The sequence below is a fragment of the Adiantum capillus-veneris genome, chromosome 2, assembly GCF_014529385.1.
Source record: "Adiantum capillus-veneris isolate H3 chromosome 2, ASM1452938v2, whole genome shotgun sequence".
Lineage (NCBI taxonomy): Eukaryota > Viridiplantae > Streptophyta > Polypodiopsida > Polypodiales > Pteridaceae > Adiantum > Adiantum capillus-veneris.
This window is the reverse complement of record NC_140932.1, coordinates 69,563,276-69,589,028: the sequence shown is the minus strand read 5'-3', so window position 1 is coordinate 69,589,028 and position 25,753 is coordinate 69,563,276. Positions and strand designations below refer to the sequence as shown.

Here is a 25,753-nt window from a genome sequence, read left to right as displayed (position 1 = left end):
GGGTCTAAGCATTGGCAGGTTGTCAAGAGGATTTTCCGCTACCTTAGTGGCACTTTACATCTTGGCTTGTTTTATCCCAAGGGGGGATCATTGCCGCCAGACTTACATGCTTTTTCAGACTCACATTGGGCTGGTTGTTTTGACACGCGAGTGTCCACAAGTGGTTTTTGTTTCATGCTTGGCAGTTCATGTATATCATGGTTGAGCAAGAAGCAACCTACTGTGGCCACTTCGAGTTGTGAGGCTGAGTACAGGGCAGTCTTCACAGCTACGGTTGAGTGTGTATGGCTCAGACGCCTTATGGCTGATTTGGGTGTTGGACAGGACACTGCCAACACTATCCACACTGACAGTCAGAGCGCATTGGCAGTTGCGAGGAACCCAGTTTTTCATGCTCGCACAAAGCACATTGAGGTGCATTACCACTATGTCAGGGAGAGGCTCTCAGCAGGAGAGATCAGCTTGGCTTATGTGCCAACACAGGACAACCTTGCAGATCTTTTCACAAAGTCATTTTCTCGTGAGAAGCTTGAAGCTTTCCACAAAGCTTTGGGCTTACTCCCCTTTGTGGACTGATCCTTTCCTCAGGGCATGGCACTTCCCTTTACTCATGTGCCAGCTCTCGTTCACCGCATCACTCCAAGGGGGATTTGTTACCATATACATGTGGTAGTGATGTGTGTGAACACACTAGGACCGCCGGGGCATTTTTTCCCTCTTTAGGAGGTTTTTTCCCCTGTGCATTGTATATACGCCCATCACTCTAGGGCTATCTATCTTTTCATTGCACACTAAGTAATACACTCTCTATTGTGTGCCTTGAGCTTCCTTCGTCTTCTCCAAGCTGTGTGTGTTTCTCTGCAACCCTAATTCCAACACGCAACTGCTGCATAGAACAATGCGTAGTCAAGAGTCCCTTGCACATACCGAAGTGTGCGTCGTACTCCATCCAAATGTGTTAAGTATGGAGCCTGATTAACCCTTGTAATTTTCTGTGGTAAAAGCGCACAATTGTAAGGCCCCCATTATGAGGAGAAGCCATCGTGCGTGAAGGAAAATCACTCACCGGAAACCAAAATTTTGACGGGCAAGAATCAAGGGCAACTTTAAAGCTCCGCCCCCGAGACTTTTTTTCCGTCGGAATATTCTTTTTCGCCGGATTATTATGGCCGAACGGCGGCCGGAAAGTGGTCGGAAAACAACCGGTCGGTTGGCTGGTGGCCGGTAGTCAATGGCCGGTGGTCGGAAGTCAATGGCCGGTGGTCGGAAGTCAATGGCCGGTGGCCGGTGGTTAGAAGTCAATGGCCGGTGGCCGGTGGCCGAATTCAAAAACGGACTTGTCTTCTCAAGGGCGGCCACACATGGGCGGATTGGAGGGTCCGATTTGGACTTATTCGCACAAGGGCGGCTACACATGGCTGTCTCTCATAAGAGAGGGCAGCCCTTTTGGCCTATAAAAGGAGGCCATTTCTACACACATTTCATAGTGTGAAGTTGATGCAACAAGGTGAGTGTGAGGTGGTGAGAGTGAAGCAAGGCGGGAGCTCCATTAAGGGTATAATCCCTTTGTAAACTACTTCTTGTTTTGAAGTACTAAAGCCATTGAGTGGCTGCTTTCCCGTGGACGTAGCCCACATTGGGTAAACCACGTATATCGTGTGTACTCTCTCTCTCTCTCTCTCTCTCTCTCTCTCTCTACTCTATAATCTCGTGTATATAAATCTGTCTCTCTCCATTAAGTAATCTACTCAATTATCTATTTAGCTACGTCTTATTTCCTAACAAAATGTGGCTTCCTCGGAAGCTGCATGAACTGACTCTTCAAGTCTACTGTGTAGCTCAAGTCTGGGCTCGTGATAGTTAAGTAGATTAAACTACCCACAATCTTCCTGTACATCTTGACATCCTCAACAACATCACCCTTCTCTGCACTCAGCTTTGCATTCACATCCAAGGGAATAGAAATTGGCTTACAATGGAGGCGAATATTGCAGCCAAGCTTTTGAAAGCTTTTGTGCTAGCAATGGCATTCGGAGGCAAAGGACAACCCCAAGGACACCTCAACAAAATGGGATTTCGGAAAGGATGAACAGGACAATCATGGAACGAGCACGAAGCATGCGGCTACATGTAGGCCTACCGCTTGAGCTTTGGGCGGAAGCTGTAAGTACGTTTCTGTACTTAATCAATCGGTCACCCTCAACGGCATTGGATGGGGGAGTTCCAGAAGAGGCATGGACAGGTAAACCGGTGAATTATGCATTTCTCAAAGTGTTTGGGTGTGAGGCTTTCATGCACATAGATAGAAGCCTAAGATCAAAGTTAGATGCAAAGTCCAAAAAGTTTTTCTTTATTGGCTATGGAGAAGGAGACTTTGGGTATCGCCTATGGAATCTTGAAGATGGTAAAATCTTAAGGAGTAGGGATGTAATTTTTAACGAACAAAATATGTACAAAGATTACTTGGAAAGAAAACAAACAAAAGAAACAGGTGATGAGTACATGGAGCTTGAGGACGATGAAGACTCAAGGACTGCAAACGGTGACAATGTGCAACAACGTCAACCAAATGAGGAGCCTCAACCTATTCCCCGAAGATCTACAAGAGCAAGTAGACCTCCAGAAAGGTTTGTTCCTTCCTTCAACCATCTCTTGATCTCAGATTCTGGAGAGCCGGAATCATATGAAGAAGCTATGCAACATGAATCCAAAGAAGAATGGACGAAGAGCATGCAAGTGGAGATGGACTCACTACATCGCAACCAAACATGGGAGTTGGTTGAGTTGCCTAAAGGTAAGCGGGCACTTCAAAACAAATGGGTGTACAAGCTAAAGGAAGAAGAAGGTGGGAAGAAAAGGTACAAGTCTAGGCTTGTGGTAAAAGGTTTTAATCAAAAGAAAGGTATTGACTTCAATGAAATATTTTCTCCTGTTGTAAAAATGAACTCAATTAGGCTTGTCTTAAGCCTTGTGGCTACTCATGATCTAAATCTTGAGCAAATGGATGTAAATACGGCATTCCCTCACGGTGACTTAGAGGAGGAAATCTACATGCTTCAACCAAAAGGGTATGAAGTAAAAGGTAAGGAGAAAATGGTTTGCAGATTAAAGAAGAGCTTGTATGGTTTAAAGCAAGCATCAATTCAATGGTACTTGAAGTTTGATCGATGGATGTTGGATCATGGATTCACAAGATGCAACTCGGATCACTGTGTCTACACGGAGAATTTGGGAGATGGGAAATTCATCATCCTAATGTTGTATGTTGATGACATGTTGATTGCAAGTGCTAACATGCAGGACATCAAAGACCTAAAAGAGGAGCTGTCCAAATCTTTTTCAATGAAAGATTTAGGTGCTGCAAAGAGGATACTTGGTATGAAAATATCAAGGGACAGGACGAAGAAGACAATAAAGCTATCTCAAGAAGATTACATCAAGAAGGTACTAGAAAGGTTTGCAATGCAAAATGCAAAACCAGTTTCTACACCTTTGGCTAGTCATTTTAAACTAACGAAGGATATGTGTCCAAAGACACAAGAGGAGATAGCCTATATGTCTAAAGTTCCATATGCTGCAGCGGTAGGTTCTCTAATGTATGCTATGGTCTGGACAAGGCCAAACATTGCACATGCAGTGGGAGTTGTGAGTAGGTTCATGGACAACCCAGGTAAAGAGCATTGGCAAGCTGTGAAGTGGATACTTACGTATCTAAAAGGGACAACAACAAATGCTTTGTATTTTGGAGGAACTGATATTTTTCTAGAAGGGTATGCTGATGCAGATATGGCAGGTGACAAAGATACTCGAAGGAGCACTACTGGATATGTGTTCACGGTTGGAGGCACAGCAGTAAGCTGGGCTTCAAAGCTGCAGAAAGTGGTTTCACTTTATACCACGGAAGCAGAGTATGTAGCAATGACGGAGGCAAGCAAAGAAATTCTGTGGCTTCACAGATTCTTAGAAGAGCTTGGATTCAAACAAGACAATTGTGTCTTGTACAGTGATAGCCAAAGCGCTATCCATCTTGCGAAGAACTCAGCCTTTCATTCAAGGACAAAGCACATTGAGGTGAGATATCACTTCATACGCACTCTTTTGGAAGAGGGACAACTAAAGCTAGGAAAGGTGCATACAAGTGAAAATCCTGCAGACATGTTTACAAAGGTGGTCAACAAGGAGAAGTCGAGCTTTTGCTCATCTTCAATCGGCATTCAAGGATAAGAAGCCAGGATGGAAAGCAGTCACAGGTTTGGTTTGGAGATCAGTCTCCAAGTGGGAGATTGTTAAGTATGGAGCCTGATTTACCCTTGTAATTTTCTGTGGTAAAAGCGCACATTTGTAAGGCCCCCATTATGAGGAGAAGCCATCGTGCGTGAAGGAAAATCACTCACCGGAAACCAAAATTTTCACGGACAAGAATCAAGGGCAACTTTAAAGGCGGCCGGAATATTCTTTTTCGCCGGAATATTATGGCCGGACGACGGCCGGAAAGTGGTCGGAAAACAACCGGTCGGTTGGCTGGTGGCCGGTAGTCAATGGCCGGTGGCCGGTGGTCGGAAGTCAATGGCCGGTGGCCGGTGGTTAGAAGTCAATGGCCGGTGGCCGGTGGCCGAATTCAAAAGCGGACTTGTCTTCTCAAGGGCGGCCACACATGGGCGGATTGGAGGGTCCGATTTGGACTTATTCGCACAAGGGCGGCTACACATGGCTGTCTCTCATAAGAGAGGGCAGCCCTTTTGGCCTATAAAAGGAGGCCATTTCTACACACATTTCATAGTGTGAAGTTGATGCAACAAGGTGAGTGTGAGGTGGTGAGAGTGAAGCAAGGCGGGAGCTCCATTAAGGGTATAATCCCTTTGTAAACTACTTCTTGTTTTGAAGTACTAAAGCCATTGAGTGGCTGCTTTCCCGTGGACGTAGCCCACATTGGGTGAACCACGTATATCGTGTGTACTCTCTCTCTCTCTACTCTATAATCTCGTGTATATAAATCTGTCTCTCTCCATTAAGTAATCTAATCAATTATCTATTTAGCTACGTCTTATTTCCTAACAAAATGTGGCTTCCTCGGAAGCTGCATGAACTGACTCTTCAAGTCTACTGTGTAGCTCAAGTCTGGGCTCGTGATAGTTAAGTAGATTAGACTACCCACAATCTTCCTGTACATCTTGACATCCTCAACAACATCACCCTTCTCTGCACTCAGCTTTGCATTCACATCCAAGGGAATAGAAATTGGCTTACAATGGAGGATACCATACTTTGACAACATTTCCAAAGCATACTGCCTCTGTGACAGCCATACACCCTCTAGAGTCCTGATCACCTCAATGCCAAGAAAGTAGCGCAACTAGCCCAAATCTTTCATTTCAAAATCCTGTTTGAGAAGACCCTTCACATGGTCAATCTCCATAGCATTGTCACCCACAATAATAAGGTCATCTACATATATGGTAATGACCACAATCCCCATATCACTCTCACGTACATAGAGTGAATGATTAGCATGAGCTCTCCTAAAAACCAATAGTGACAAGATACTTGGCAATCTTTTCATACCATGCTCTAGAGCCCTGCTTCAAACCATACAAAGCTTTGAGAAGCCTGCATACATAATCTGGGTAACCTGGATCGACATAACCAGGTGGCTGATCCATATACACTTCCTCTTGAAACTCACCATTCAAGAAGGCATTCTTTACATCCATTTGATGCATAATCCATCCTCTAGACGCAGCCACTGCTATGACAGCTCTCACAGTCGTTATCTTTGCCATTGGAGCAAAGGTCTCCTCATAGTCTATGCCATATGTCTGTGCATAACCCTTTGCGACCAGCCCTGCCTTGTGATGCTCAATGTTACCATCAACCTTATGCTTGATTTTATACACCCATTTACAGCCAATAGATTTCTTGCCACTTGGCAATGGCACCAACTCCCATGTGTCGTTTGCTTCCAATGCAACCATATGTTCATTCATTGCATCACCCAATGCACATTTCCAAATACATCCTCAAAACATGTGGGCTCCACATCCTGTATCACCTTAGCCATGTAGGCTTGGTGATGCGCTAGATACCCATCATAAGTCAATTTCTGAACTGGATTTCTGACTCTGTTAGATCTGCGTAGTCCTGGGTCACTCCTTTGCCCTCTAGCATCTTCTTGTACTTTCCTTACACCAGGTGTCTTGACAGTCGGAATTCCAAATTCCTCATCAAGACTTTGTTCAGAACCATCTGAATCTGTGTCTACATGTGAAAAACCTGATGATGCATCAGCCATAAAGGGAGGTTCATCAACCTTTTCCTTTCCTTTTCGTGATACATTCGGTTGTACCTGTTGGTGGAGTAACCTGCGTACGTAGTCTACCATTCCATGGCTTCTCAACAGAGCCACGAGAAGAGGACTCTTGTGGTCCACTCAAAACTTGTGACTGTGGCCTCACATTTTGTACAACCACATCATCTTTTACATCAGCCCCAATAGTGCTGATGGGGGCTTTTCACAAGCCAAGCTCCCATACCCCTCTTCTCTCGTCCCCACCCCATGAAAACCCTCTCTTAGGGAGGGAGTGATAAAAGGCATTGGAAAAAGTAAGAAAAAAAAAGTATGATTATGTAAATATATGAGAAAGGTAAAATAGGCCACCTCATGCCTACGGGGCAGCCCATCCCCACCTTGCCTCCTTTTTCTTCACTGTTGCCCCGCCGTGTGTCCCTTTTCCTCTCCTCCACTCAAAAGGTCAACCCCCTCTCTCTTCCCCTTGTCCTTTCTCCTTTCTCTCTCCCCTCAAGCTACCCCACCTCTCACCAATAATGCATTCTAACTCACCAATAATGCACCCTAACTCACATGCAACTTATCCTATCTTCCAAAATAGTATACCCCACACCCCCTTTCTCTCTCCTATCATATCCCATGACCCAAATACCCCCCCCTCTCTCTAAAGGGAGCCATGTCTCTTGTCTTGTAGCTAAATAACCTCCCCCACACTCACACACACTCAGTTTCACTGAAAAAGGTACCCACAGACCCATCCCCACCCGGTGGTTACCTGATTTTTCTTGTGTTCACACACATCTGCACACAGATTCACCTCTGAACACACTCCCCTCTTGAAATTACTTTATTCTCCATGTCACCTCTCACTTTTTTTCATCAACCCATCTCTCTCTCTTAGTCTCTCTCTCATGAGACAGCTGTTCTGGCACATATACACACAACCAGACAAGTGGGGCCCACAGTCACATGGCCTATGTAGATAATGATTTCTTCATTTCTAAATTCTAGAATTTCTCTCCCCTCCTCCCCTATATAAAGAGGGGTCACCATCACACTAAAGGACACACACAACATCACCAAAGAGTACACTATGCACTGTGTGTGCCTAGTGCACACACACACACACACACACCATCACCATCACCGCAATCACCATGCTCGTCTTGAGTATGACCTCTACACCCTTGGGCTATGGAAGATGAAGGGCAACTAAATGAAGGATGATGGCCATAACCCTCGTGCGAGTCTTCGCCATCAACTCCCACCTATCCGCCATGTGCTCTACTACTCTCTCCCTTCTCATTCCCCTACCCTATGCTCCCCATTTCATCGCCTTATTCTCTAAATAAAGCTTGAGGTTTTGTGAGTATGTTTTCTTGCAATGTTTTTCCCATGTGAGGTGTGCGGAATCGCCACCTAGTCTTGTGTTTGGAGTGAGCTTGTGTATGTGTGAAGGGTGTGCGGATTCGCCATCCTTTTGTGGTGCCTAAGTACTAAGCCGCTATACCCTCTCCCTCACTCTCTCTCTCTCTCTCTCTCTCTCTCTCTCTCTCTCACTTGATCTCATTCACTTTCCTCTTTATCATTACTCCCAAGCATCCATCTCTCTTGGATGAAAACTTTGTTATGGTGGTGTGTTGTTTGCGTCCTAGCCGCTGAAGCTAGGTGGTGCCCCCTGTTTTCTTTACCATGACAGGCTCGAGGCGCGCCATTCGGTCCCCGGTGTTTTAGAGGCCGTCGGCGTTCGGGGTTCACTTTGCTCCCGTCAGTGCCATGTGCATTACTATACCACCTACTCATCTCATCAAAGACTACATCTCTGCTCACTCGTAATTCTCGTGTAGTAGGATTGTAGCACCTGTACCCCTTTTGTTCAAGGGAATATCCCACAAGAATACATTTCTCTACTTTAGGATCCAATTTCCTACGCAAATCATCTGGTACATGCACGTAAGCTATGAAGCCAAACACTTTCAAGTGTGCCAAATCAGGCTTTGTACCTGTAAACTTTTCCTCAGGTGTTACATCATGCACCGCAGTTGTAGGTGTCCTGTTCATAATGTACACAGCTATATTTACAGCTTCAGCCCAGAAATGATGAGGCATGTTCTTTTCATTCATCAATGCACGTACAACCTCTGCAATGTGCCTGTTTTTCCTTTCTGCGACCCCATTCTGCTGTGGATTATATCTGCATGTAAATTGTCTGCGTATACCATGCATTCGCAGAAAATCTGAAAATCATTGGAGAAGTACTCTCCCCCTCCATCTGACCTCAATGTCTTGATTTGCATATCTGTCTCCTTCTCAATCATGGCTTTGAAGTCCTGAAAGTGACCAAACACTTCACTTTTGTTACGCATGAAGCAGACCCATACTTTCCTTGTATGGTCATCAATGAAAGAGACATAACACCTGCAACCATGTATACTTGCAGTATCGGTTGGACCCCAAACATCTGTGTGAACCACCTCAAGTGGCTTTTTACATACATTGTGCTCATGTGGAAATGAGCCCTTTGACTGTTTTCCAAACTGGCATGCTGCACACACTTTATGCATACCATCCACCTTGAATTTGGGCAAACCTTTTACAATCTGTTTTGATTGCATGCTGTGCAATCTCTACTCATTGACATGGCCAATGCGTTTTTGCCAAATGTCAACATTAGCCACAACACCTGTGCCCTGTGCAAATAATGCAGCTTTTACCTCAGGCATGTCTACATTCAGCGTAAACATTCTGCCGACATATTTTCCCTTTGTGATCACCTTACAGCCATTCTGGAAATGTTCTACATAACAGCCATTCGGATTGAAGCGGACCTGCAAACCCTGCTCAACCATTTGTCCAACAGAAACAAGATTCTTTGTAATGTTTGGGACATGAAGTACATCTGCTAAGTACTTTGATTTTCCACTCTTTGTATTTAGAGGTATGTCCCCTACATGAGCAATGGGGTGAGCTGTGTCATCTCCTGTTTGCACATAGCCTGACACATCTGGTTTGCGCATATCTCTAAACCACTCTCCACGAGACGTCATGTGATTAGAGGCACTTGAATCCACATACCAAACATCATCTTGGGTGGAATTCTCTGCAGTCATTGTATTCATTACATGCTGCATAACAAACATGCGCTCGCTTCTTCTGTCATCTGCATCTCTGCTAGTAGATGCATAGTTTCCATGTTCTCTCTTTCCACTTGCTTTTCCCTTTGGACAATCATGTGACATGTGACCTTTTTCACCACAAGTCTAACATTCTCCACTATCTGCAGTATGTTGTTGCCTGCTTGATCCTCCACCACGACCTCTTTGACTCCCCCTGCCTTGAGACTGGTTTCCCCTGCCACCTGTATTGTTTTGATTTGATTGACCTTCTCGAAATTGGCCCCTGCAACCACTTGGGCCTCGACCACGACCTCTACCTCTGTTGGAGTTAGAATAGAAGGCATGTTCAGACCTATTTCTGCCACGAGAAGAAGATGTGTCAAGACCAAGGTTCTTCTCCTCAAGAATAAGCATAGAAATCAAATCTTGGAACATGGGGATGTCGTCTCTTGTATTCATGGAAGACCTGAAATGTACATACTTATCTCCTAGACCATCCAAACATGCACGGACAATGTCATCGTCTTCCACTGAGACTTTAATAGATCCAAGAGCCTCAATGATACTCTTTATCTCCAAGGAATAATCATTGATGGAGAGGTTGTTCCTCTTAACCTGATTTAGCTCCGACTTTAGTTGAAGCTTCCTGGCCTTGGTGTTCACCTCGAACACTCTGCCTAATTTTGTCCATGCAATGGCGGGGGTTTCAGCATCCTGTAGATAGCCCATCATGCCATCTGTGATGCTCATAGAAAGCCAATACATCACTTTGCTCTGGCCTTGTTGCCAGTCCCTCAAAGCTTTTCTTTGTTCTTCTGTAGCATTTGCCTCGGGAATCTCTGGTTCCTTTTCATTGTCTCCTTCTACATAGTCCCAATAACCTTTTCCTTTTAGGAAATTTGTTTTCTAAACTTCCATGCACGGTAGTTATTTTTCTCAAGCTTCTCAGTGACAATTTGACTGAAACCATCAGACATCTTGAAGCACTAAGACAAAATAGCTGCAATCTACAAAAACCTGCAAATCTGCTTAACCTATTATCGTGGTACCTGTAACGCTTTCTACACTCAACGAGTGTCCACAATCAAGCGTACATACAACCACTGTACTTGTACATTAAATCTCTATGTACTGTAATTTGGAAACCTGTTCAGAAACTTGTACAAAAAACCCCAAAAAAATTGTGATTGCGAACGAAGAGATTGTGAACAAAGAGATTGTGATGCTCTTGCTCTCTTAGCCTCTCTTGCCTACACCAGGCTCTGATACCATGTAAAGAATGAGGATGCAAGATAGCTACACAAGACAAGCACAGAGCACACAGAGACGGAAAACTTCTTCTTCTACTATGCTTAGAAAAGAGAGTACAAAATGACTAAGTGCTAAAGCTGAAAAGTAGCACATATGTACATGCGGTCACTAAGTGTGAACTTGCTAGAAGCGTACTAGGCTGGCACTATAATTGTAGTCCAGCTGTAGAATCATTGGCAGAGATCCTCCGTAACGGTCACCTAACGCGCCAGTGAGTAAATGATGTAAGCGGCCAAGACCCGTAGTGGATGCCAGCTCAAGATGTAGAGCTCGACATCTCAACATTGTTCGACTATGATTTTTTGGTCTTGGAGAGTATATTTCTTGTAATGGGATGGAACACTCATTACATCTTTACCTTCCTCCTCAGTGGTTTCCATTTCATTTGTATATATCTAATTTAGAGCTTTCTTTAACTCTTGATACTTTTTTGTCCGTTCAACTTGTGTCATGGTTGAATCCTTCCCTGGTATTTAGATTTTGCTTGAGTTTCCTTTCTCATTTTTCTCAATGTTTTTGATATTTTTTCCTTTTCATTTAAAGGATACCTACCAGTGATTTTGTCTTTGACACAATCATGTGCATCTATCTGCATCAGAAACTGTGTTCTACTAGAGATTGATGGCATAGGTCTAGATTTCAAGTTTCTCGTGTCTTTTTTTCTTCTATACCATTTTTTTCTTCTAGGTTTTTGGTTTGGAAAGTAAAAAAAAAATTCCTCCCCTCCTTTCATGAGTAGTTTAATTTAGCTCTCACATGTTCTTTTTCTGACTCCGAATCATCTGAGGTAGCTGAATGTTCTTCTAACTCATCTGTTGCATCATAGTAGAGGTCTGAAAAGACTTGTTGAGCTTTCATTAAGTCCTTGGATTCTTGAATTTCGTCTTCAATGATGTGAAGGGTTGAGATAATTTGTATGGGAATTATTTCATAGCCGTCCTCATTGCAAGATTGAGTAGGCATAGACGTATTTACACATACATCCATTGTTGCTAAAATTTGAGTCCACTCAAATGGCTTAAACAAATGCTCTGGAAAGTGTTCAGGTACATACGCTTCGTCTGTGCAACCCCTTTCTAAGATACATTCTTCTCGTTTTAAGCTCCCGTTTTCTGAGGCTCCGCACATCCAAATAGGTGTGTCTTTGTTCAACCAAGATGGAAGCTTAGTTTCAACCGAAGAGACTACGTCAAATTCTTGTATGGGTGTTTTCATGACATCTCTATAAGTGTGATCTTTTAGATTAACCCTTGTTATTGATCCCACTTGCTTCAAGTACAGATAATTGTTTTCCCAATCCTGGATGAGTTGTACTTGCCGCATGAAAGGTCTTCCCAAGATGATTTCGTAATTGAGTTTCTTTCCAAAGTCCACTATTGCAAAAGTGTGTTGATAATCAATCCATATGAATTAACTATCACTTTTTCAAGTAGTCCTAAGGGCCTTTCTATGTGTCCATCAACCAATTGCAATTTTGTGTGAGTTTGTCTAATGGCCGGTTGTCCCCATGATTCCCATACTGCTTTCGTGGCTATGGCTATGCCTGCCCCACTATCCAGTATTGCCATGGTTTCTAAATCATTATTTCTCACCGAAAGGGTTGTGTTTCCTTCTTCCCCTTCGTAGTATTCTCCTACTTTGTTCATTGCAATAGATCTAATCTCTTTATTATCCACTTCGAGTTTCAATTTTCTCAATTTTTTTGCAATTAGCCCTGCTATCTCTACCTTTTCTGGAGTTTTTTGTAGATCATTTCATAAATATGGTCTGATTTCTAAGCGTTCTCCTAAAGTAAGAGTGCATTGAATGGGTGTAGACATGATTAAATGGATGTTGTCTACCTCTAGGGTCTGTTCCGCTCTTTTTATCTGAGTGGTTTTACACACTATGGATTCATCTTCGTTGTCTCCTAAGTAAGAGGGTATCGAGTCAATAGTTTAGACATTCCTGAAGCTTCAGAGCCGCAATCCCCATACAAGGATTGTACATCCATGTCCATATTAGAGGTAGATTGTCTAACCAAACTTCCTCTATAGGAGCTGACTTCAAAGTTAGGCTCCCATCATTAATCTCTCTACCTTTTTCCATAAGTGTCTTGGCCAATCTTCTTCTATGAATGGAATTCCATCTAAGGCATCTTCATTGTCAAGCACTATGAGTTCTGGCTCTTTAGTTTCAAGGTGGGTTCTACCACCGCTTTGGATTTCTCTTTACTGGTTCCTACCACAAGCTCCTCACGTTTTGCCATACTCTCGAGCTTGGGTTTTTGTTTTTCCAGCACCTCTTGAGTAATTCTTACCAAATTTTGATAAGCTTCAAGCTTAGCTACTTCCATATCTGGAGAAGGATAGTTTTTCTATTTGTTTTCCATGTTTTGGTCTGCTTTAAGTCCCACTTGGTAAGCTTCCAAGGCTGCATTGATTGGTCAAAAGTTTTATCTATAAAAATTGATCCTCCAGATTTCACGGTGGTTTCCTTGATTTCACTTCCAATTTCAATTTTTCCTGAATTAGTTTCTTGGCTTCCTCGATTTCAGCCCTTTGTGTCTGTTTTCACATCTCATACCTTTTGCTTCTGCTTCTCTTGGTCTTTTGAGAGGAAATTTTAGTATTCTCCAAATCATCAGAGGAGTTAAAGTTTCTTTTTCTTAGCCTGGGCTCTGGTGATTACCTTGATTGGAACAATAGGTTCACTCTCAGACAAGCTACTAGGTTTCACTTGGACTACGTTCACTACTGTTTTACCCTTGTTTAAAGGATTTTTTGGGCAATCTTCAGGGAAGTGTCCTCCCTTTTTGCAGCATTGTATACAAAAGGCTTCAATTGGCTTAAGGTTCTTATCAGGCTCTGGACATTCATTTTTCCAATGATCATCTGCACCACATTTATGACAGTTTCCAATTCTTAGCTTAATCATGGGTCTTACCATCGGAGGTCTAACACCTTGATTAGCTACATAGTACATCGGTGCAAGCTCTTTTGTAGTATAAGTCACAGGTTCTTCCATTGGTGGGGGATGTGAATTAGACTAGTCTCCTTTTATCATTATTGTAGATGGACTAGGCTCAGCATAGGGTTTAACAGGCACTAGTACTTGTTCATCTATGACTCCCTCTGAATGCATGTACTTTACAGGCACTGCATTATGTCCAAGATATGGAGGTTGTTGACCCAACCGGGTTGAGGTCTTTCCATACCCATCGATGGTCTTTGAGTTGGGGCTATATTAGGCTGATATCTGTATATGGGTTGTCTTTGTGGCTTCATAGGCACGTATTGAACATTTCCATCATACTTTGGTATGTAATAGCACTCATTGGTCTCATGGTTGGTCCATTTACCCTTGATTGCACACCATTTTTGTGGCCTAATTGGTTGTCCCTGTTGAGGTATCCCTTTCCCTGGTCCTTTCATAGGTGCTTTTTGCATGTTATTCATTATTTCATTCATCCTTTTGAGCATGTCTTCTATGGCGGTAAGCCGTGCTGTAGCAGCATTTCCCACTTGTGCTGGTTTAGTGGATGTTGTTTTCTCACTTTGATTATCCTTAGGGACATCTTCTTCATTGAAAATATCACAATTGTCTACTAAGTCAATAGCATCTGACGCACACTCTTCTAGGGTCATATATTTCTTGCTATACAATATAGCATGAAGTTCTTTATTTAGCAGTCCCTCTAGAAACAATGATACATACTAACCTTTCTTTTGCAAGTATTTCTAGTTCTGGGAATCTTGCAATGTATTGCTTCATTCTAGTTGCACAATCCCTAATAGACTCACCTTGTTTCTATTTGAAGCTATAGATTTGAGCTATCATATTATGTTTGATCCCTGTTTGGGAACATGCAGCTACAAATCCTTGAGCTAATGTATTAGGAATGTAGAATATTTACATCCCTGTTTGGAATGTAGGTGGCCCTTCTTTTGCTACCATATCTGGAATTATGTTATTTACTTGTAACCCCCATTTGTCTATCACATCAGGGTTTTCAACTTTAAATACTGAGTTTCATTTTTATTCATATACATTTTTCCTTGTTTGTTTGCCCTAATTTCCTCTTCAAAATCTATGTCATCGTCATCAATGCGAATGGCAATACTCTTCATTAGGATCCAGGTAAACCTGAGCTCCATGGCGATTAGTTTTATAAAAGGTGACTATGTGCTTATAACGCACGGTTTATTCCGATTTCTAAACGAGTCGAATAGGAAGACATTTCAGATGTCGATTCTGAAAAAGTGTCTGAGACTTCTTCAAACATAGTGTCCAAGTGCTTGCCTTGATTCACACTCTCTTCGGTGGATACTCTACTAGCGGTCTCTCTAAATATGCCTTGATTTGCTAGTATACGGTCAGATCTAAGGTTCATATAGACTTGTGAAGCCCTGGATAGAGTACTTACCATCGGATTGACTTGTTATCAGCTTCTTCCTCTTAATTTGATTGCAACTTCTGTCAAGTTTTCAATTCGTTGTCTGCAACCTGATTCCTGTATCAGTTTTAATCAAGTTAGCTATTCTTTCACAAAGACGGTACAATTTTTGCTCACTATTGTGACTGGTCTATGTGTATCTCTTCAATTTGAGCTAAGTGAGTCAGTAGGTAAGACTTTCAGCTTCTACTTGTACAAAAAGCCAAAGGACTAATTTGCAGCCTGAAAACTGAGTGACCATGTATCAATTTGGATCCAATTGAACCCAAAATTGACAGATGCTTGTATTATGTTGGTCTAACACTGTACAATCTCAAAAGTCCAAAATGGTGTCTCTGTGTATCAGAAGTAAATAATCATGATTATTTACTTTTCTCAAATTTTTACACTTTTTGGCTTGCTTTACCAAGGATGCAACTTGTTAAGGTCTCTGGACAAGTTTCACTAAGTTTGAACAAAATTTGTTCAAGTTATCAACTATGTCGTGTCCGTGGACTTAGTTTTCATGAATCTCGCTTAAGTCTCACTTTTGTGATCCAAATTTCACCAAATTTGATTTGTGTGGTCTACTTGATATGCTTGACCTTGTGGTATACTCAAATGTACAAAAATGTCCAATTTTGTAGCAGATGTAAATAATCTCGATTATTTACTCCTATTTTTATGCAATTTTTTGCCACAATCTTGACAAAGACTTGTTAAGCAACTCAACTTAAGCTCCCTAGCCAAGTTTCATCAAGTTTGGATAATTCCTGTTCAAATGGTCAACAGTTTTGTGTCTGCTAACTTTGCAATTTTGGCCACAATTTTCACTTCAATGATCCAAATCTTGCCAAGTGTGATTTGTGGGCTTAATATAACATGCTAAAACTAGTGGTATGTTGGTTTGGTCAAAAAAGTTGAAAAATGGGATAAAAATAAATAATCGTGATTATTTACATATGGTAAGTTTTTGCAGCTTTTTGGTCACTTGAGCATGTACACTTGTTTAACACTTCAATATAAGCCTATGAGTTAAGTTTCACTGAGTTTGAACAAAATTTTCCAATTTACACTCAAGTTCTCGACAGTCATTATAGAATTCAATTTATACCAAGGTTTTGATCAGTTTGGTGATCCAAATTCTATGGGCCTTTACAAAAGATGTTTGTACACATGCATAGAGTCTCTGGTATCGACCTTGGCCACTTTTGAGCTGAAAGTAAATAATCATGATTATTTACTTTAGACCTAAAATGAGCACTTTTTTCAACTTTTTCACTGCATAGTCTTTTCATGAGCTATTTTAAGCCTCTGAGTCAAGTCAAAGCTTAATTTGGCCTAAAATATCAAGAAAAAGTAAATAATCTGAGTTTTTGCAAACTCTTGAAATTTTTATCTCAATGCGTCTTTAAGCTTACCCACTGGTTCCTACAACTTTTAAAGCATAATCCCCAGCCGGATTCAGTGGTTGACAGTCTTCTGGTGCTATTTCTAGCCGTAGACTGAAATTCTTCAACTTCACATAAACAACTCACGATTGATTCTTTTGGATAGAGCAATGTTCTGAAACTCCACCTCAGATTCTACTTACCCTACTCCTAGAGTCTAGTGCAATGGGATTGTGGAAAGTGTCCATACCAAAGTCTCAAGTACTCCATGACACAAACCAAGCTTTTCGAAAAACAAATAAGGTGGGAAAATTTCTTTTGCAATTCTATTTTCATATTGCTCACATTGTTGGTAAGCACAATCAAGTGGCTGATGCACTTTCACCTATCGAACATCTCTACAAGCTATATGGCCTGCTCGCAGATATAGTGTCAGATAGAGAGAGAAAAATTGATAACCACTCGTGAAGGAGGTTGAAGGTGCAAAATTTGGACCTAAAAATGTAGAGCTTGAGATGCTGAAGGAGTGGGTCCAAACGGCTCATCAGACAGAGCTACAGAGCCCAATATATTTGAGTTTGAAGGTGTAGTGCGTTGTAGATCACCGTCGAGCAGGGCAGTAAGGGAAAGGTGGCCCAAGTGGATGCCAGTGTATCTAAGACACGTAGTGCTCAAATTATGGAGCATACTTGTCTTTTCAGATTGCAGATCGGAGCTATGGATTGCAGGATATGTCATTTGAAGTTTTGCCAAGGACCGGGTTGGTGCCCACCTGACTGCATGGGGACTCATGCCATCTGGCATTTTTAGGGCCTTGATAGAGTTTGGGAAGGTGTTATGTGGTGTATGGAGCTAACAGGAATTGACTGCATAGCAAGGTGTTATGGCCGATACCCATACATACACCACATAGCACCTTCCCAAACTCTATCGAGGCTCAAAAAATGCCAGATGGCATGAGTCACCATGCGGTCAGGTGTTATGGCCGGTCAAAATCGGGGTGCGGTTGCTCAAGTTTGGCTACATGTGGTTTTTTCATACTTTTTGCGGCCTCGGGTCGGGGTCTTGGAGAATCTTGAAATGTGGCAAGGTCGTGGAGGAGCAAAGACGACCATGACATCTTTTTGTCGGGTTTTGCAGATCGGGAGTCGGATCACCAGGCAGCAAAGGGCAGACCGAGCGAAAGGGTCACCAAAGAGGGTTGTCATTGAGAAAAAAAAAGAATTTTTAACTTTGTGAAGGCTTGGAGGATGGCCACCCAAGAGCGTGCCACGTGGCAAGGATTAATCCCATAGGCGGATGCCGGAGGTGAAACTGTAGTGTATAAAGGTAGGAGCGTGACCTTATTGGGGGTGTACAAGTGAGAGAGGGAGCTCTTGCTCCGTGTGGCGATGTTGGCCATGTCGACAGCTCAGTTCGGGCGTTGTGCATGCGCTGCAGGGCGGCAACGCCGACGTTTTTGGTTGGAGAGGATGGTGTGGACGGCAGCCCGTTGGCGGTTGTGATGTTCAACACTGTCAACGTCGTCTTCAACAAGATATGTGCTACTTTGAGTATGAGTACACAAATCTCCTATGTCTGTAGGCCTAGAGAAGGAGAAATTTCAATCTGTAAAGGATTTCCTTGAAGATATGAATTAGAAGCTCAAAGCGGCATGCGAGAGTATTTTTAGCACAAAGGATCGCACTAAAATTAGGACGCAGAAAAGTAACCTTTGTAGAAGGTGAGTTTGTATTCCTAAAGGTTCCTACAAAGTCGGAAACCAAGAAAATCCTTAAGAAGGTTGGGGATGTAGCGTGTAAACTTGAGCTGCCGGAGAGTTCTCAAGTAATCTTGTCTTCTACGCTCGCTTCCACGTTAGTAAACTCAAGAAATCAATTCATGAGTTGTACAACGTAGTTTCTTCGAAGATTCTGGTGGATTTGAATGAACCACCAAAGATACCACATGAACCAACAAGGATTCTAGAGTATTGAGATAGATATACCTTGCATTGAGTTTACCAAGAGGTACTAGTTAAGTGGATAGGTAAACAGGTAACTGCTACTTGGAATCACTATAGCACGGTTTCCAAGAAATTTTCCCATTTTATTTTCGAGTAGGAAAACTCTTCTTAAGGGGGGATAATGTCATGTAGCCTGTAATGGTAGTGACCTAGGCCGACCATCCTCTGGCCATAGAGGAGGAGGGCGGGGTTCAAGGGAAGACCGCCTGGGACGGAGTGCCTGGGTGGCCGGACCAATGTGGACAGCAAGCCACACTTATAAATAGGTCCAGGGTAGTCCTCATCAAGTCTCACGGTTGGGTTAAGAGTTAACGACCTACCCCTCTAGTGTGTGTCTGTCGCGCGTCGTCGCAGCGCTACAGGATTGTAACATGTTCATAAGTCCAACATATTGGTAGCTTATTTGACACGCCTCAAATATGTCAAAAATAATAAGAAATTGTATTAAAAATTAGTCTAATGTAGAGTACCCAACAATGCTTATTCTAGATATGCATATGACATTTTTAAAACATCATCATTGATTTCGAATTTGAAATTTTCTTAAACCATTGATCATTTGGTTTTCCTCCATCATTGGCGTCGCTCACATTTACACCAATTTCTTTCTCTTCTCTTGTTTAATAATTCTCTCTCTCTAGCTTTTTTATGCCTTTAAAGTTTACACTACATAAGAATTTTGACTCTTTCTCCCTCTAATTCCTATTTACATGCACATGTATGAGCCATCACACACATGCTGAATATTAATCATGGATGCATTGCCAAATTGAATTTTTGACAATTTATACTATAATAAAAGATGGAGGGATTCCCCCCCAACCCACCACGCGTGGCAGCATCAGCTTCATCCGATGCACCCTGCGGCCTGCACAGGAAACGCTAAGGGTCAGTCGAGTGTGTTCTCTGCAACGGCTACACACACATTGAATCTCACTCCCAACAAACCCCCCCCCCCCCCCCCCCCCCCAGCCGTCCCTCTCTCTCTCTCTCTCTCTTCTTGCTTGGTGACCTTTAACACTAAGTAACACTTCTAACTAATATAATGGAGAGAAGGCTGTTCAGGAAGGGCCACGTCGGCGATGCACAACATGAATTTTAAAATAAATTCTTTGAGTAATTTTTTTGGGAGCTCGATGACAATTGCCGCAATGATAACTAATTTAGCATTGGAGACGTTTCAACGCAGTCCTCCTCTGCAGTGCCCAACAGTGCCTCCGACTTGGAGCTTGCCTTGTGGGTGCATACTTTTTTTAAGGCACGCACACAAACAAACATAGAGAGAGAGAGAGAGAGAGAGAGAGAGAGAGAGAGAGAGAGAGAGTGTGGAGCCTCAACAAAGCAAGAAGCACAGAGTACGGGTAGTGAAATGCAGCTGCTGAGGATGAGCTTACTAATGTTGAGTACGACATTAAACATAATGCCTGATCTCTCCTGCAATGCAAGCGGACCACAGTTTGATCTCCTGTTAAGCAGTCATGCATCATTCTCCAAAGCCGGCACTCTCACGTTGGACGCTAGCGATGCCTCCTCAGATGCCTATGCGCTCTTCGCCCTCTCCACATTACTGCCGACCTTGCACGCAAAGTCTACATCGTTCGGTGGACCGAGTATGGCACGCTCTCCTTCATCATCTCCCCTGATTCTAACATCTCTGCAAATTACCCACGTGTGTTTCCCTACCTGGCCATGAACCCGCCTATGCCACTGCCCGGGCGGTTTGCCTTCGTGATCAATGTCACACACAGAACGGATGGGGATCAGCTGGGATCCTTTCTCTTCAGAATAACTCTCTGATCTTTAGTGGTATCCAATCGACTTCTCTGCGAATGTGCGCTATGTAATTCTAAGACTCTATTGGCGATAATTGCACTCGGCCTGTTTGGCATACTATAGCTGTTATATGGAGTTTCTACCTCGACCGCTTACTGCATAAAAGACCTTTGAGAATATGTGAATACATTTTTATTACCCGCCCAGAAGTAGCTTTCCTCCAAGATAAAATGAGGAAGTCTGCACCCATTTGCAACCATCTTAGCTTGATCCGATAGCTGCTGCGTACATGGACTTTGCTCAAAGGATCCGCCACTGAATCATGGTTATTCATGGCAAGAAGTGAGCTTCAAAGCAGTAACTGTTGTGCGTTCAAATCCACACCACCAGCATTCCCTGCTTTGTAATCAGCTGATGAAGAGCAACGATGCACTATACTGTTGTTGCTAATCTCAACTGCACGCGCATTGGCTGTCGCCTACATGCGGTCACAATATTGGCCTATCTCTCTCTCTGTACCAAGTTCCCAAGGCTAGGCTCACGCCCTCATGTTCCTTACCAGCGGCACAGCTCCAATGGATAAATCCGATGCTCACAAATCACAAGAGACTATTGGAGGCAGCTGTTTGTCACTCTTCTCATTCGCTTTCACCTTCGAGCGCAGATGAGCACATAGAATAGAGGTTGGGAGATGCCATAGAGGTCAAAGGAAGATGACGGGATGCAGGATGAGGAGGTATTGCAGCAAGGGATAGGATATATTTGATTATGCACATGCAAGCTTTCGTGTTCTTCTTTGCCTCCTGCTTGCTAAGGCGCCCTCCAAAATTTGCTTGCCCATTGATAATTGCATGGTACTGCAACGAGGGCATCCACATTGTAGATAAGAAATGGTAGCAAGTTGGACGAGGGCATCCACATTGTAGATAAGAAATGGTAGCAAGTATGTCCAACGAGAGAATCTTCATAGTTCCATTAACCAATGTGGGTAGATTTCTTAGTTTACCTTCAGGCCAAAGTTAGAAGAGACTTGCCAGCGCATTAGGCTTCAAGGTTGGAAATAGCAAGATCTGATATAGCCCTCCTAGTTTCCCATGTCAAACTACCAACATGAGGAGCAAGAACAACATTATCCAGAGACATCAGCTCTTGGGGGACCTGAGGCTCATTCTCAAACACATACAAGACATCTCCTCCGATACGGCCCTCCACCAATGCCTTTAGAAGTTCTGCTTCATCCACTATCGGACCTAGAGCTATCAAACCTCAAGCTATTTTTATGGGAATCCACCTGGACCCTAGGCATCGAGGACTTCATGGTTAATGTTGCCCTTTGTCCCCTCCATCAAGGGGCAAGTGATCATCAAAACATTTGAATTAGCTGCCAACTCTGTTGAATTGGAATAGTAAGAATAAGATATTCCTAACTTTGTTGACCTACCTTTATATGCCATTGGGCACCCAAAAGCTTCGGCCGCTTGCTTTGCTATAGCCATGCCAATCCTTACAAGCCCCACAATTCCCACTCGCTTTCCACTTGCTTGCAATGCACTAAGACAATCTGTGTTAGACAACTTGCATCGATTTTTTCATGAGTTGTAGCCATGCATGCGGGATGCATGCGGGCTCTTCAAAAGCATTCCAAGGTAGTTTACAGATACGACTTCAAAATTTTGACTGTCATCCAGAAAATACTGACTTTTATCTGCATTATTCCTAAGACACGCTCCATGATCACTTAGAAGGTGAATCCCTAGATGAGGATAGCTTGCATGGCCCAATCAGATGCATATACCTCCTGCTTGCTAAGGCACCCTCCAAAATTTGCTTGCCCATCTTGATGATTGCATGGTTCTACAACGAGGGCAACCACATTGTAGATAAGAAATGGTAGCAAGTATGTCCAATGAGAGAATCTTCATAATTTTAATCAACCAATGTGGGTACATTGCTTAGCTACCAAGTTTCCAAGGCCAGACTCACGCCCTCACGTTCCTTACCAATGGCACAGTTCCAATGGATAAATCCAATGCACAAAAATCACATGAGACTATTGTAGGCAGTCGTTTGTCTCTCTTCTCATTTGATTTCACATTCATGCACAAATGACCACATACAATAAAGGTTAGGAGATGTGAATAGAGGTCAAAGGAAGACGATGGGATGTAGAATGAGGAGATATTACAATGTTAGCAGCAAGCTAACTCAGATAACTCGGATAACATTTTTCGGAGCTTTCATCGTAAAAACACTTATTATTTTGATGAATCGAGAATATTGTAACTCCTACTTTCCAGATAAACAGTGTAATTGGTGAGCTAGGGCTACAAGCTTCCAGATTGTATCAACCTGTCTTTAGTTAGAGCTCTCAGATTATTAGTTTTGACCACAAAAACCTTGGCTAAGGTACAAAAGCCAAATTTTGTAAGTATTTTGTAAGTTTGGATAATAGAAACACAGGGTGAGCTAACGGCACACTTCTCTCCGTCTCGCGCTTCCAACTCCCTTCTCGATTGTCACATTGTAGTGCAATTTGTTGCGTTGCAACCGCAAGTAAGACATTAGGAAATTTCGGAGGTCATTTGGAGGGCCTTCTAAGAAAATGTATTTTTCGCGCTCTCTCTCTAGAAAATATGGAGAATAATAGAGGCGGGTCTGTCATGGTAAACGTTCAAAAAGTATACTTTAAGCAGATTCTTTACCCTTCTTAACATTCGTCCGTAATGATTGAGGGATAATCTTCTTTTCAATTGCATTGAATGAACCTCATCAACATGGAAGGAATGAGGCTAACATGGAGGGACGAAGCCGCAACCGCCTATTCACTTTTCATTAAACCTGCACCTTTGGCTAATGGCGCACTCCTCAAATGCCAAATGTTACGCAGAAATGAGCCAAATATCACCTTCATATTGATTTGGACAACGAGTACCAACCATTGATTCAGCGGAGTAAAGCAAACACACATATACCTCCCGCATCCATAGACATGCTCAGAGCTCAAGGAGCTAAACACATAGATATCTGGACGAGAGGCTCTCTCTATCCTAAGAATCCAATGACTAATGCATTTCCACCATTTGTCAATCCTACAAGCTTATTGACCTTTGCTGGTGATGGAGAAAAGGGCCTTCTGGGTTATTGTAAATCTCTTACAAGAAACTTATAAGGGCATTCTCCAAGCTCAACAATGTGAGATTGTTCGTCTTTCACATTTGCATTCTACATATCAGGTTACCATTTTGCAACACAAAACAGAGGTACATGAACTGAAAGGAAAGGTACGAAGTTGTCAAATGAAGGACACCATCTTGGGTGGTCGTATCCGAAGAAGAAATTGCGCAATCTTGAAACATTGCGGTTTGCATCCGGAGGTCTCAAGAAAAGAATCCGAACATTAAGGTGATGCTTCTTGGTTGACTAAATAGTCTTAGTTAAGTAAATTTTTTGTTTTTCTAGTTATGCATTGTTTTCATGTGCCTAAATAGTGTTAGTTAAGTAAATTTTATGTTATTTACTTATGCATTGTCTTCATGTAGAGATTCAATCTATCCTGACAAGGAAACATTGACCCCAAAGCCAATATAGGAAAGAGATTGAAGCCACTTATAAGTAGAAGCCTTGCAGCAGATATAGTACATGACAAGAAGTTTAAGGTCCTACAGCGAAATATAGTGGACCGCTTTATTTCAGAGAACTCAGTGCCTGCAAAAGAGATACAAGGCACACTTGATTCACTTGGTGTAAGCAAAAGAGGATATTCGGCTATACAGAAATCTGTCTCATCCATCTTTGTTAAGAAGGGAATAAAATCCAAACTTTTACCATCATGCTCAAGTGTTTGGAAAGAGAGGCTTCAGCTGAATGACGCACATGGAGAATATCTTGGACAGCCGTTTCATATTAAAGCAATTTATAGTGGCCATGGAGCAAACATAGCATATGATGAATTCAATAATATTTTTATGGACCTACAGATGTTGCAGAAGAGAATGGTGGAGTTTTATAACATCACATTTGAAGAGTCACGAGGGGTATTATATTTTGTGTTGAAACTAGATGAGTGTGAGCTTGTTAAAGACAAGAAGCTAGAGCGTGTTACTATTACTTTAATGAATAGAGCCCTCTCAAAGTGTCCCAATGATGATCCTTTGTATTTTAGTGTTCAATCAGAATCTAACATATGGTGTCTTGGTGCTTTTGAGGTAAGCAAGATTCTCAGCTGAGCTCAAATGTTCACCTCTACTTAAGTCTCATTTATTCTGTGTTGCAGGTAAAGAAAGAAGATCATGAAATTCTATATTGGGTGTTCCATCAAACTAATGTTCCGGAGGTGATTGATTGACAGACTAACCAGGGAGAGGTACTACGTCCAGATGGAAGGGGAGACTTTAAAGTTCAGTGGCATCTTGCAGGTGACCTCAAAACATTAAAGTGCATGTATAATTGTGGAATGGGTGCAATGGCAAAGTCTTCGTGTTTGTTCTGCATGGAGCCTGCAAAGGTCATGGACCCAAAGTGGTGGTCACATTCAGGACCCTGCTTTTCGACCGGTTTTGAAAATACCACTTGTGAATGTCCACATCTGTACAATGCATGCCCTTTGTAGAATTGTGGAGACATTGGTCTACTTATATATCGGGTTTTCTTGGAAAATCAAGAACTCAGCATAGCGAGAGGTGGCCTTGCAGTGCTTAGAATTGGTAATGTCAGATATGGGGCTTCATGGTGGCAATGTGAAAATCCAGTGGGATCAAAAGAGATCAATTGCTGAGAAGGATGTCCCATGCAAACCATCCATCGGTGGGGTGAAGGCACGGAGGTTTTTATCTAAACCCCAAGGAATACGAGATCCGAAGCTAACAAAACATGGAAAAATATATAACACATCTTATGTTAGCAAGGTAGAGTATCAGAGCTAGAAAAAGCTACATATTGCAGTCAAAGATCAAGAACCAACTACTCATAACGCGAAGGCTGAGGTTTGGCGATCAATAGACATGCTATTTTTTATGTGTGACAAAGATGACTGGCCACAAGGTGATATGAACAAGTTCAAGGAGAATCTCAACCTTCTCAAGAAATCATTCAAGACAGCATGGACAGACACCCAGATTACTCACTACATGGTATTATTGTGTATTTGATTCTCTTTTTTGTGTAACTATGTGAGTGTAAAACATTCTAAGTTATCTGTTTTCATATCCAGCACATCATTTTCAATCATTTACCATATTTTATACAAAAGTATGGGAACCCGGCAATGGAGGGATGGAAAAGTTTCATTACATGGCCAGAAATGCGTATTTCAGGCACACACGACATGGTGGTTCTCGAATCAAGGCTAAAAGTTTGAGAGAACTATTTGAATGGTTCTATCGTAGAATCATTCATTGAATGTAGGCAAAAGAAGTCTTGGCCTCTTCAACAACAACACAAGCCATCAGACATTTACAA

The 25,753-nt window shown here is 42.5% G+C and overlaps 1 pseudogene; it reads right to left on the bottom strand.

The window, feature by feature from the left end:
- Positions 1-21,304: 21,304 nt before the first annotated feature.
- Positions 21,305-22,028, bottom strand: LOC147462934 (hydroxyphenylpyruvate reductase pseudogene; annotated as a pseudogene).
- Positions 22,029-25,753: the final 3,725 nt, after the last annotated feature.